A 12177-nucleotide genomic window follows, 5' to 3' on the forward strand; every position below is an offset into this window, starting at 1 on the left:
TCCTCAAATATACATAATCTGGACAATTCGTGCGACAGGAGTTTTGCTGGCTCATTAAATATACACAGTATCTAAATGAAATACTCGTCTCACAATGTGGAAACATTAATAGCAAATTACGCTTCTAAGCGAGTGGACTCTGACAGCAGTATACATATTTACATTCGGTCAGTAATCGTATGATCTGTTGAAAATAATGTCTTTTTAGCCGTTGGAAGGCGTTAGATAGGCCACTCACAAAATGAAATTGGGGTGTGTGCAAGATTACCCACTGGGTAAGGTGCCCCTTATGGTACAATAGGACAGAAATACCATTACATTTTTGGCACGATGAAAATACGAGGAATGCTTGGGCACTGTTTATCCGTTAACGTAGTAATTGGGTTCCCATGATATTGTATATCATGTAAATAAATGCTCTGATGGATAAAAAAAGTGAAATAATCAGATTACATCCCATTAAAGTTTTCTTACAGCAGAGGTTATTCATAACGCCCTGTTATGCACTCAAAAATACTTTACGCTGCTGGTGGCAACTTCTCAGAAATTTATTAAATTGCCATACAATTAATAAAGCATTGTAGGAAATGTCAGTCTCACAGGTGGTTTTGCTTGTGGTGCACCTTTTATGGTATCTTACATACATGGTTATCCTGTTTCACGACATTCTCCGAGGTACAGAAAATTTGTTACTTTTGCTTTTTAGAAATATTTTATTTATTTATTTATTTGTATTTTCACTACGTATAACTTGCTCTTAATATAATTTTATAAATATAACTGCCCTGGCCCACAATCAATTAAATATAATGACCTAATACCAGTAATATACGACTATAGCCGCTTTTTGATTGCTGATACACGAATTTTCACAGAATTCTTTCCATGAATCAGAAAGAATGCAAGATTTAGGACAGAGACTTGAAGGAGGCGAAATTAAGACTTGAGGAAGGCGAAATTAATATTATGTTGTTGATCTGGATTTATAAGTTAACCAAATGCTGACCTCACATCTTAGGTTATCTTTTTGAACATATCTCTGCCACGAACCTAATTCTTCTTCAAAGAAGACATCCTGAACCAACTCGCCTGACTGCGTTAATAATGATATGGAAAGGAAAACTGTACTGTGAATTGTAAAAATATCAAACGATATATTAAGTTGACCTTCAGCTTTGGTCACGATTAGTCAGAAACGGCTATAGCACCAGAGTTTGTAATACTTTGTGATAAATGAAAAGTGAACGAAAATATTTTGAAGATTTTGAATTCTGATTGAAGAACAATTTAATGATTAATTTCACAAATTATTGATCTAGAGAGTAGTTATTTTAGATCGAGAGAAGTTTCTTCTAGCTGAAGGATTATTTAACATACTTACACAAGAACTGATATTCAATATTAACATCTCTGAATTACCGTAATTACAGTACTGAGCCCTAGGTAACTTTATTTCACGTTATTTAAATGAAAGTGTAACTTAGAAGATTTTTTCAAAGATGGACTGACTTTATTTTCATTCTGGAATGATTAAATACGAATTTAACTATGACAAAGAACAGCTAGGAAATACAGTACACAGATTTTCCTTAGAACTGAAATGAAATTTCAGCAGCATGGAGGTAAAAATAAAGGAACTTGTCATGAAGTCATAAATTTTACGCCGATGCCCGTCATCTTCCTTTCCCCAAAAAATCACATTCAGATGTTTTGACTGTTTAGAGTTGTGGAAGTTTTTTGATCGAAAATGCCAGCTTGCGTTATTTACTGATATACCACTCGTTCTGATCGTAGTCTAAAGTGTAAAGGAAGAACTTTTCGTTCGTAAGTGGACTCGTTCGAGACATTTCATTAGAGCCTTTGTTCGAAAGGGTTTCATCGCCCCAGAAGAACGGAAATGCTTATTGAATGAATAAAATGATAGCTGCCTGCGGTAATATGCTTCATTGGTTGAAACATTAAAAAGCGGGAGATTCTTCTGGTTATCTGTGTAGAATGCTTTCTTAATCACTAATTTCCTGGACTTTATTCGGTCGGACCGTTTCATCTCTTAAGACTTGTCTGCATTCCTCTTACGCAGTTCAAGTCTAAGTGTTGTCTCTACTTATTCAGACTCTGTATCTGAGTTGCACATTTCTGGTTGTTTTTCTGTAAATCAAGTTTCGTTTCTAAATTAATCACTCACTGAGTAGGTGTCAGTTCTGCGGTATCGAAAACTTATGTTGCAGTTAGTCACAAAAATCTCTTGATACAGTGCGCATGGCAGAGCGTTTGGAGGATTTTCCAGGAAATGGAAGAGGTGCAGTTTTCAAATATTAAATTCTTCAGGTAAATTTAGACCTGATCTGCAGGTAGTCGGAGAGCGCACAGGATATGGTTAAGGTGGTGAATGGGGCCTTAAACAGTTACTGTGAGTTGCACAATCAAACACACAACTTTATTTTTCTAAGAACCAATTATATACACATTGTCTTAAAAGATCACAGCCAAACAATATGGCTGAAGGCCTAGTTAGAGAAAATTTGAGATTCTTCCTGGGATGAAGGCCCAAAACCACACAGCGAACGCAAGATAGGCTGAAGGCCTGCCTTAGCAATCAAAAGCAATTAAAAGTAGAAGATAAAATCTTTTTTTAAATGCAATCAAAACAATTAACGGCTAAAGGCGTACACTACACATCTGAAGGACAACTATAATTAAGACACACTAATAAACAATTTTTCAAGCAAGAAAATTTCTTTTAAACTTACAGCAGAACGGTCGAAACCTGATTAAATTATTTCACGTCTGAAGGTCACAAAAAAATTTGAAACAACGGCAGCAGACCTGAACAACAAGTCAGATAAATAATTTAGAATAAACCCCTTGCTTCTTATAAAAAAGATTTTCCGTTAAAGAATACACATGGCTGAAAGCCTTATTAAAGGATTCACGCAAATCCTCAGCTGAAGGCCACACGTAACAAATGGAACAACTTAACGCCTTAGGGCCTGGATTACAAACAATTTCAGATAGAACAATTTCTAAGAAAAAAAAAAGCTTTTTTTAAGACAATCAATGCTCAAAATTTTAATTTAACACGGCTAAAGGCCGTTATGTAAAATTAAAAAAAAACTGAATTAATACACGGCCAAAGGCCACGCACAATAATTCAACTAAAATGAAAATTCCAATTTAAAACAAACAGAACAACTAATGTCCAGAAGTGTTCCAAGGGTCAGCAGGAAAGGTAGCTCAAACTTAAGGTGAGGTGTGACAGGCAGCCAGGAATTGAAGTTAGGTAATCGTATGGCGACCCAAACTAAGGACGGCCCAAGGAACGACCAACAATTTAATCAAATCCCTTCCGTCCGACCAGCTGCACAACAGTGGAGAATATCAGCCGAGGACGAAAATACGAACAGCACTACGCCTCCAGAAATTGGCGCCTAAAAGCAGCCAGGGGAACAGTAACCACTGTAAGCAAATACGAAGCAAACAACTTAAAAGGATGTCGAACTACAAGCAGTGCTGGACAGCAACAACACGACGGGGAAGAGGCACACTGTCTACAAACTACGCTAACGACCGGGGCAGGTAACTGGAGCGATAACGGCCACAGGGCAGAAAATAGCTCTGGTGCACTTCACTGGTAAGTAACAGTCAAATTAATAATTAATCACAACATAGGAAGACGGCTGCAAGATTTCGCCGACTCCAACACATCATACGATGCTGCTAGCCTGAACGGCCAAGGGGCAACAACCCGCAAATGAAGGAAGAGGTGTCACAGTACTTGAAGTGTCATAACATTAACTGATCACTCAACTTCAGCGTCCAGGTTCGGTGGGCAACGAACTTGTCTCTCTCGCAGCTAGCGCCTCACGATCCGACAGCACGTGCTCAGCGCCAGTGGCCCCGGCATGGTCTCTCTGCCGCGGAGACTTGCTTGCTGCTCCCTCCCAACCGACTCACTAGCACGCATACAGCATTAAAATAACTGCTCAGTCAAACCACACAAGCCACACACGGTTCCGCGAAAACATTTCCACAAACAACCAGAACAATACTAAAACCAGTCACTGTGGAACAACAAGAACGGATCACAAGTCGACACACACAGAGAACCCAGAAGCGGTCGGCGACCATCTACAAGTTGTGCGGTGAGATAACCGACCGAACGACCAACCAAGATCGTTCACACTCAAGTTTTGTGTATCGGCAACGATCGGACGAGTCATGGCTGTCCACACCTTTCTGCCGCTCCACCCCAACTTCAATCGGATGCACGACGACCCGGACACACTGGCTCGGACCCAACCATGCAGAGGGAACACTTGCCCATCGGCCATCTGACATCTCTGCACAAGAAAGGAACCGACGCAAGTCCAACAAGATGATCAATTGAAGAGGCCCAGAAGTGGTCAGGAGACTAAATACACGTCGCCCGATGAAACGACTGACCGAAGGACCAACCAACGGTCGTTGCCGCTCAAGTCTTCTTCCGTCAGACAGTGCATGTGTGTGTCCCCAGCGGTCGGGCGAGTACTGGCTGTCCAGACCTCACTGGAGCTCCATCCCGACTCAACTCACCACGCATCACGAGAGGGAAATATTTGCAGTCGCTCCAAAGATAGTATGACAGTGCTGTAATCGATAGCGGTGCTGCTGTCACTCACGGGATGGCATGCAAGCAGCTTAGTGATGCCAACAAATTGAATAAGAACCAGGATAGCAGTACCGCAAATACAAGACGTCAAGTTATAAACGGTACGAACAAGAGTAGCTTAAGGTTTAACTTTCCACACTCAAACATCAACCCAGGGGTCACAGGGCTAAATGAAACTAACCGGCAGCTCCTTAACAAACACAAAAGACAATGGCCTTGAGAGAGCCGCAAGCGAGACACTCGCACGGACCCACCCATGCAGAGGGAACACCTGCACGCTGGGCACCCGACATCCCTGCACAAGGAAGGGACTGACCTAAGTTCTGCAAGATGACCAACCCAAGTACCATTGCTAACTCAACAACGAAATGAAGCGAGATACTCGCTTGGAACCAACCAGGCAGAGGGAACACATGCCGATAGGCAACATGACAGCCCTGTAGTGCAGAAGGTACCGACCTAAGCCTCACAAGATGACCAACTTCAAGAACTATTCATAGTTGACAGCGAAAAGAGATACCAGAATTTAAGACAATAAGACGATGTCTTGGACTTAATGCGGTAACTGTGTCCACACTCTGTCTACCTGACTGCCACTAGGTTGAGAGCCTTCCTAAACGCAAATGGTGTTCTAGAGGCCCCTAATAGCCTAAAACGAAACTCAAGGGCTGCTTCTTTTTCAACCACCACATCTGGCGTGACGTTAACCGGGTGAAGAACGGTAGCACGCAAACGGGCCGCTAAGTCCAGGACACTGCCCTCAATAGACTGGTGCCTTATCGCCAACTCATAAAGAAGGTGGTCCTTCCTCAACAGGCCGATCTCCGGGCACTGCCTGACCACCATTTAAATATCTTCTTGATGCAATAATTTTCCAACAGCCGTATGTATTGTAGAAATTTATTTTATTTTATGAACTTCTATGTGCTAGCAGTTTCGGCATTACATTGATGCCATCTTCAGGCCCCTGTACAATGAGTAGAAGAAATGTACTATTATAAAAACTTATAAAAAATATAGAACATACGTTAACAATTGACAGGTATCATGTTAACTATGTAAATGGCTCAAAGAGAAATATTGTATATCATTAAAACTATATGTAACATTAGGGCACATATACGTCTGCCTATGTCATGCTGTTGTTAATCGTTTTCACTATTTTACTCGAATAAAGCATGATATATGAATATAAGTATACGCTATTATTCGTAAAACCGTAACACGCAGTTGTAATGGGCCATGCAACACATCAGATGTACTGCATACATTCGTATGTCTAGTGGAAAAGTGGAAGACGCCAGTAAATCGAATAAGAACCAGGACGGTAGTACCGCAAAGACAAGATGTTAAGTAATAAACGGCACGAACACGAATCGCCCACGGCTCATAAATATAGCCGTCTACAACCATGAATCCTGTAATTTGAATCCGGGATCTCCGTGACCGTATATGTTGATGCACTTTTCTCTTTTAAGTTCGCTTGGTCTTGTGTTATGTTTTCCTCTGGTCTCCACATATATTTTCCCTGTAGTAGCCAATGTCTTTTTGAGAGTCGTAAGACGTCTGTTGGTGATGCTATGCAGCACCAAAAGTGCTAGTTGACATACATGGAGATCCTATATTTGTCCATTCGTATTAAAATGCATCTAATGGATACAGGAAAAATCGTGACATGCAGCTTCATCTAGACTTCTTTTTTCAGCCGTAAGGTGTGATCCGTGATAATATATCATAGAAGATAAACTTCTTTGCTCTCGATAACCTGTTTCGTTAATTAATGTTATCTTCTTCAGATCTCAACAGAAATATTCAGTAATGTGTCTGCTGAAATATGAAGATGGTATCATTGATTACCGAAACGGGTTATCGTGAACTAAAGTTATTATCAGCTATTTCGGCAAAGAAATTTATCTTCTCTAATATATCTGGAGTTTTCTTTGGGCTTCTTCGCATCACAGGATTTGCTCTGATAAGGGCAGGCAGGTCTAATTTGTGTATCTCTGAGTTCTTTCATTATCCATTTCTTCCTATAAATGGAACGTTCTCAAACTTTTCATTCCTAAGCACTTACAAACGTTACCTACAACAGGATTCACGGCCCATAATCTTGCTGATGAATCAGGAATACACTCCAAGACTTATCTTGTTCTTGTTCTTGTGTTGTGCAGACCGAAGACCGACTTGCGTTTTTGTGAAGTAAACATTAGAGATTACAAAAAAGATGACAATCAATGTCACAACACTGAAAGAAACATTTATAGAAGCGGCAAAAGATGTAGCTGGTCGTTCATTGAGAAAGGCCGATAATAAATATAAATTTCACGCCCCTACAAGATATCTTTGGAAAATGATAACAGGTTCTGTGGTTAATTATACTTGTAGGTATACATATTTCTCCAGTTTAATTAGTCATCAAAACCTTGTTTCATGTAAAGTAGTTGACAGAATATTTTAACGGGAATTATTTTTCAGTTTATAGCTATCATCTACAGCAAACACCGTTAATGTATATGTGAAAAGGATGTCAAATACAATATCCATGTAGGTTCATACCATCACACAACGGAGGTTATATACTGTTCCCAGTTTCAGACCCTTGTCCAGCTGTACCAAATGTTGGATTGCTAAACTGGCTCCGGATTTTGGCAGATCAGAATACGGGCAAAGTATGTTCAGATCGAGATAACATAACTATTCTCCTCCCATACTGCAGAATTTGAAGAATCTAGGCGAAGGTTGAAGTGCCGTATGCACTGTATCGCCGTCAGTGTGGGCAAAGGAGCGGCCATATGACGCTGAGAGCGAAATGAGTCACCGCTAAATTTGAAACTGAGGTGGTGCTTGATTTGAATCACTGCCTGATATATTTACCCTCAAGTTTGTCGTCCATCAGTCCCACCAAAATGGAATTCAAAATCGGTAAGCTGTACAAAATGTAGTTCGAAACCGTGATAAAAGGACAGTATCAATTTCCAAAAATCTTTTGTGAAAAACAAATTTGTCTCTTTTCACGAAGTATCATACAGTGGGAGAAAAAGAGATATCAGTATTACATCAGGTTCTTTGTGACTCCTTGCCTTACTCGCAAGAGTATTTAGGTCTCACGTGTAAAATCATTGCTGACCTAAAAGCTGTAAAGCACTTCAGAGAAACAATTGCTTTAGATTCCGAACATGATGATTGAGGAATACGATAGTATGAATGACAGAACTGCTTGTGTTACAGCATAAAAAACTGGTCAATTGCTGCATGAAAGATAATTACAGGTACACAGAACGCCTGCAAAATGTTATTCATTCGATTTCATAGTAGTTGTGATAGTAGTGAAGACTTGTTTTCTCTTAATATTTACTCACATAGCAATACTGACGTTGCAGAAACTTTAGAAGACGATACAGAAAATGCATTGTATTTAAATAATTCCACTACATGTGAAAGTCAAAGTTTGCTGTGGAAATGTAACTTTTATATTTTGCCACTTTTCCCTTTTATCGATAAGGAATATTTCATACTGGTGAGGCAAATGAGAAGACAGAGAGAGAGAGAGAGAGAAATGAGTATGACGTACATCTTTGATTGCAGGATGGAGTTTGGAGGAATGCGAGGGTTAAGGTGCATGGTTTGATGTGTACGAAAAATTCTTTAGTAAATATAATACTTTGACAGCACACTAACGCATCATCTTACTACTAGTCTACAAAAATCTGGAGGTAAAGAGGATAAGAGAAGTATGAGGTAGAGGGTTTTTAATTCCTCATTAACGCATTCGGGTTTGTTCCAGTGTCTTGAATTTTGATTAGTTGGTGATGGGAGAGAAAGAATGGGGAAGTGACGCGGCTTCCCACTGGCATGGATGATGATGTCACTGATAAGTATGATACCGTCATTTGGTCAATGAACTCTGACACATCAAGTAAAAAACGTGCTCCAGGATGCCTATTGTAAAGAAAGTGGTCTAAAATCTCCGTAGAGCTACTGCTAATGTTCTCTCCAGGTAGTGTCCTAATGAAGAACACCACAAAGAGCACAGTAACTGCTCGCTGATTGAACACACCACCTTTCCCTGTTCCTTCAACTGCCTAGTGCTGTAGGGCCAGCGCCATTTGGTTATGGTCACAATGACGTTACCCCATGCGACGTCCAAATTTTCTTGCATGACTGAGAAGCCTTCGGCGACATCCTCCTGCGTTTTCATTCATTTCCATTGTGCTGGTGTAAATTGTCACCAGCACTCCAATCAGCAAAGACACTGCGAGAACGTCGGTTGTAGGTACAGGAGCAAGCCAGCCTATCAGGAGACGGGCCGAAGACAAACTCGCAAGAAACACGCCGCCAACACCCTCTCTACCGCCAGTATTTAGATCGCCACCGCGGACCGGAGGCTCCAGCCAGTCAGTCGTCCAGTCGAGTCATCAGTCGCAGCCCAGTGGGAGCCGCAGTCCCTGTTAGCTCAGCCTCTAGCTCAGAGACAGTCAGCACCTCGTGACCAGAGTAGTGTACATAACGGGACTTGTACTTCCCCAGCAGTGAGGCTAATGTGGACTACTGCCGAGAGCTTCTACCACAACACGTGGACTATATTAAGTAGCTTCATGTTCTTATGAATAAATAACCCTTTTAATACATGTATGCAGTTGTGTTATAGGAAGAGGATACCAGCCACCAAACAACTCCCTCTTCTTGCTTCCCACAGTGCAAACCTACAGTGACAACGAGAGGACACCAAATCCCTTAAGTAGTTAACATGTCATGTTACTTTAGTTTTCCTTACCTTTCTGCTTTGACTACCTATTATTGTAGATAAAATGTGTCCATATTGTGCATCAGAAGGAGCATCTGAAGTTGTAGTAAACTGAATGACATGAGAAGTCATCATAAACGCCGATGTGACAGTACACTGCAATAAAAATATTAGTCATAGGAGTTAGTTAGCTACTTCTGCCATAGCTTAGATCCATGTTAAAATTTATGATGACGATTGTGTTAACAGAACAAACATAAAACACTAACACACAATTCTCAACGAAAAAGAAACGAAAAATAAAAAAATGTGTATATGACTGTATACTGGAAATTTATAGGTTTTTTTAACGACTACTTGCCTCTATTCGACAATTTCTCTATGGCATGGTAGGAACTGTCAGGTACAAACTCTTATCAAATATCTCGGAAAGCATTTCTGCTGTTTGCCGATATTTTATTTCTATGAACAGATTGTCAAAACTTTCCAGAGGCGCATATTTCACTTGTTACTGTACCAAAGTAATATTCATTACAGGGTACATCAGTTTTACGTTCTTGTTTTGTACTTTTGAATGTCTCTGTTACTCTATGAACTAGATGGATAACAAATTTCTTAAGTGAATAAATATACTGTGAAACTGTGTTTAATGTTCCCAGCTGCCTAAACAGTTGTCTGCAAGGTCTACGTGTGAATTTTACACAAAATTCAAATTATTATCATTTTTGCAATGGATAATTTTCCCTAAGCGACGAGAGTATTGTTCTTTAAAAGGTAAAAGAATGAAAATAAGGAAAATACTTTAACTCATTGACCTCTACCCCACCAACTTTGGCAGTTATGCTTATGGCAAAAATAGTCGAACGTAAACTTTTTAGCAGTTAAAGTATATGGTTTTCCCACTTTAAGTTTTATCAGCACGCATAGCTAAGATATACAGTTTTCTGGACAGCTTATTATGACTGATTGATATATTAGCTTAATAGCAAGTGAGAAATTTCTTAGAGTACGAAAACGGATGAGATTCGTTTCTCCAAAGTTTAAATTCAGCCCATTTGCACAAAATCACTCAGTTACTTTTGCAAAAACGTGATTTAAAATTTTCTGTTTAATGATTCTTATCTAGAAATCGCAATAATGCTTCTTTCATATGCAGAAAACGCTAAATCCGTTTTATAATTCGAATAAAACTGCAGCTAATTAACATAAATGCAAACAAGAGTAGGCCAATTATCGAACCGGTGGGACTCTCATTGTAATTTCCCCAACGCACATGACGTGGCGTCTCTCTTTGTACTAATCTGACAGATCAGTAGCCCTGAATCGAATGTTGGAAGACCGAATAACGTAGCACAGCTACAAAATCGAAAAAGGGAAATGCAGACACCCAGTATAAATACAATGGGTGACAATGAAGCGAAATGGAAAGTAGACGATCACTTGAAGTTAATGAATATATGATAGTATCAACAGCAGCAGAAAATAGAGTAAAGGCGTAGGATTCTTTGTCAATAAGAAGGGTGGCTAGAGAGTGAGTTATTGTGACAGTTTAGTGTTTAAATTTTTCCTATCAGAATCAACAACAACAACAACAGTAGTTCAGGTACACACGCCTATTTCACAAGCAAACGTTAACATCGTAGAAAATGCATATGAGGATCCTGAAGTGAAATTCGGTATGTGAAGAAAGGTGGAAAACTAATAATCATGAATGACTGTAACGCTGTAGTCGGGGAAAGACAAAAACTATTCGAATTCTGCTAAAAATTATCAAGTATCACAATGGGAGAAAAAGACCAGAAAACACGCGATGATTACAGACGGATTACATGCTAGTGAGACAGTGATTTCGACATCACTTACTGGAGTCTAAGGCGTATGAGGCAGGTGACACAGATTCAGACCAAAATGTAGTTAAATAGCAGACAAAACTTTAAATGATTCGTCAGGACAATTCAGTGTAGAAAGAAGTGGGTTACTGCACTACTGATGCCTGATGAATTGCATTTAAATGACTGACTTATAAGACATCCTTGGAAAATTTGCGGTCTAATAATATGGAAGAAGTAGATAAATTTCATTCGGAATTACTTAAATAATTGGTTCAAGCAACTATCCAAGCTGGTTTGTACAATCTCACTTTGGAGGCGCACTATTGCACTTTGGGAAAAATGTGATCCATAAAATCCCGAAGATATAAAGGGCAGATAAGCGTGATATTTGTCGCATAATCGGCTTAACTTATCTCTGTCAAGAATAATAAACGTAAGAGTGGATGAGAACGTTTAGAACGTGTTCGACAACGATCGGTTTCACTGCAAAGACAAAGGTACCTGATAGACCAGCCAGTGAAGGACAGTTAGGGGAAATATTCATGAAGTCGCAATTTTTGTACACTACTACGAGGGGGTGCCTTAAATAAGTTACTAAGAATCTTGTCCGGTGCGATGTGAGCGTTGGTCTGGAGGGGGACGTGGGCATACGATGGCCATTTATTTACGTTCTTACTGAATTACGCGAAAATCGTTGCTTCTAGCGGCAATGTTTTCCATTACAAATTTAAAGTTTATAAATTTCAAAAAAGGACTGTTCATTTTTTCTCTAGGACTAGTGGTACGCGAATTGCATGGGAAGGAAAAATCGCAGATTATTAATGATATTGTTTTAACAATATAAAGTTTAAGAGAAGTGGGTTAAAAACAAATATTAAATTTGTGTACCACCTCTAAGTGCAGTAGAGCCATATTAAGGGATAAATGGTCCTCCGGGAGTCTAACAGGGTGGA

The sequence above is a fragment of the Schistocerca nitens genome, chromosome 5, assembly GCF_023898315.1.
Source record: "Schistocerca nitens isolate TAMUIC-IGC-003100 chromosome 5, iqSchNite1.1, whole genome shotgun sequence".
Lineage (NCBI taxonomy): Eukaryota > Metazoa > Arthropoda > Insecta > Orthoptera > Acrididae > Schistocerca > Schistocerca nitens.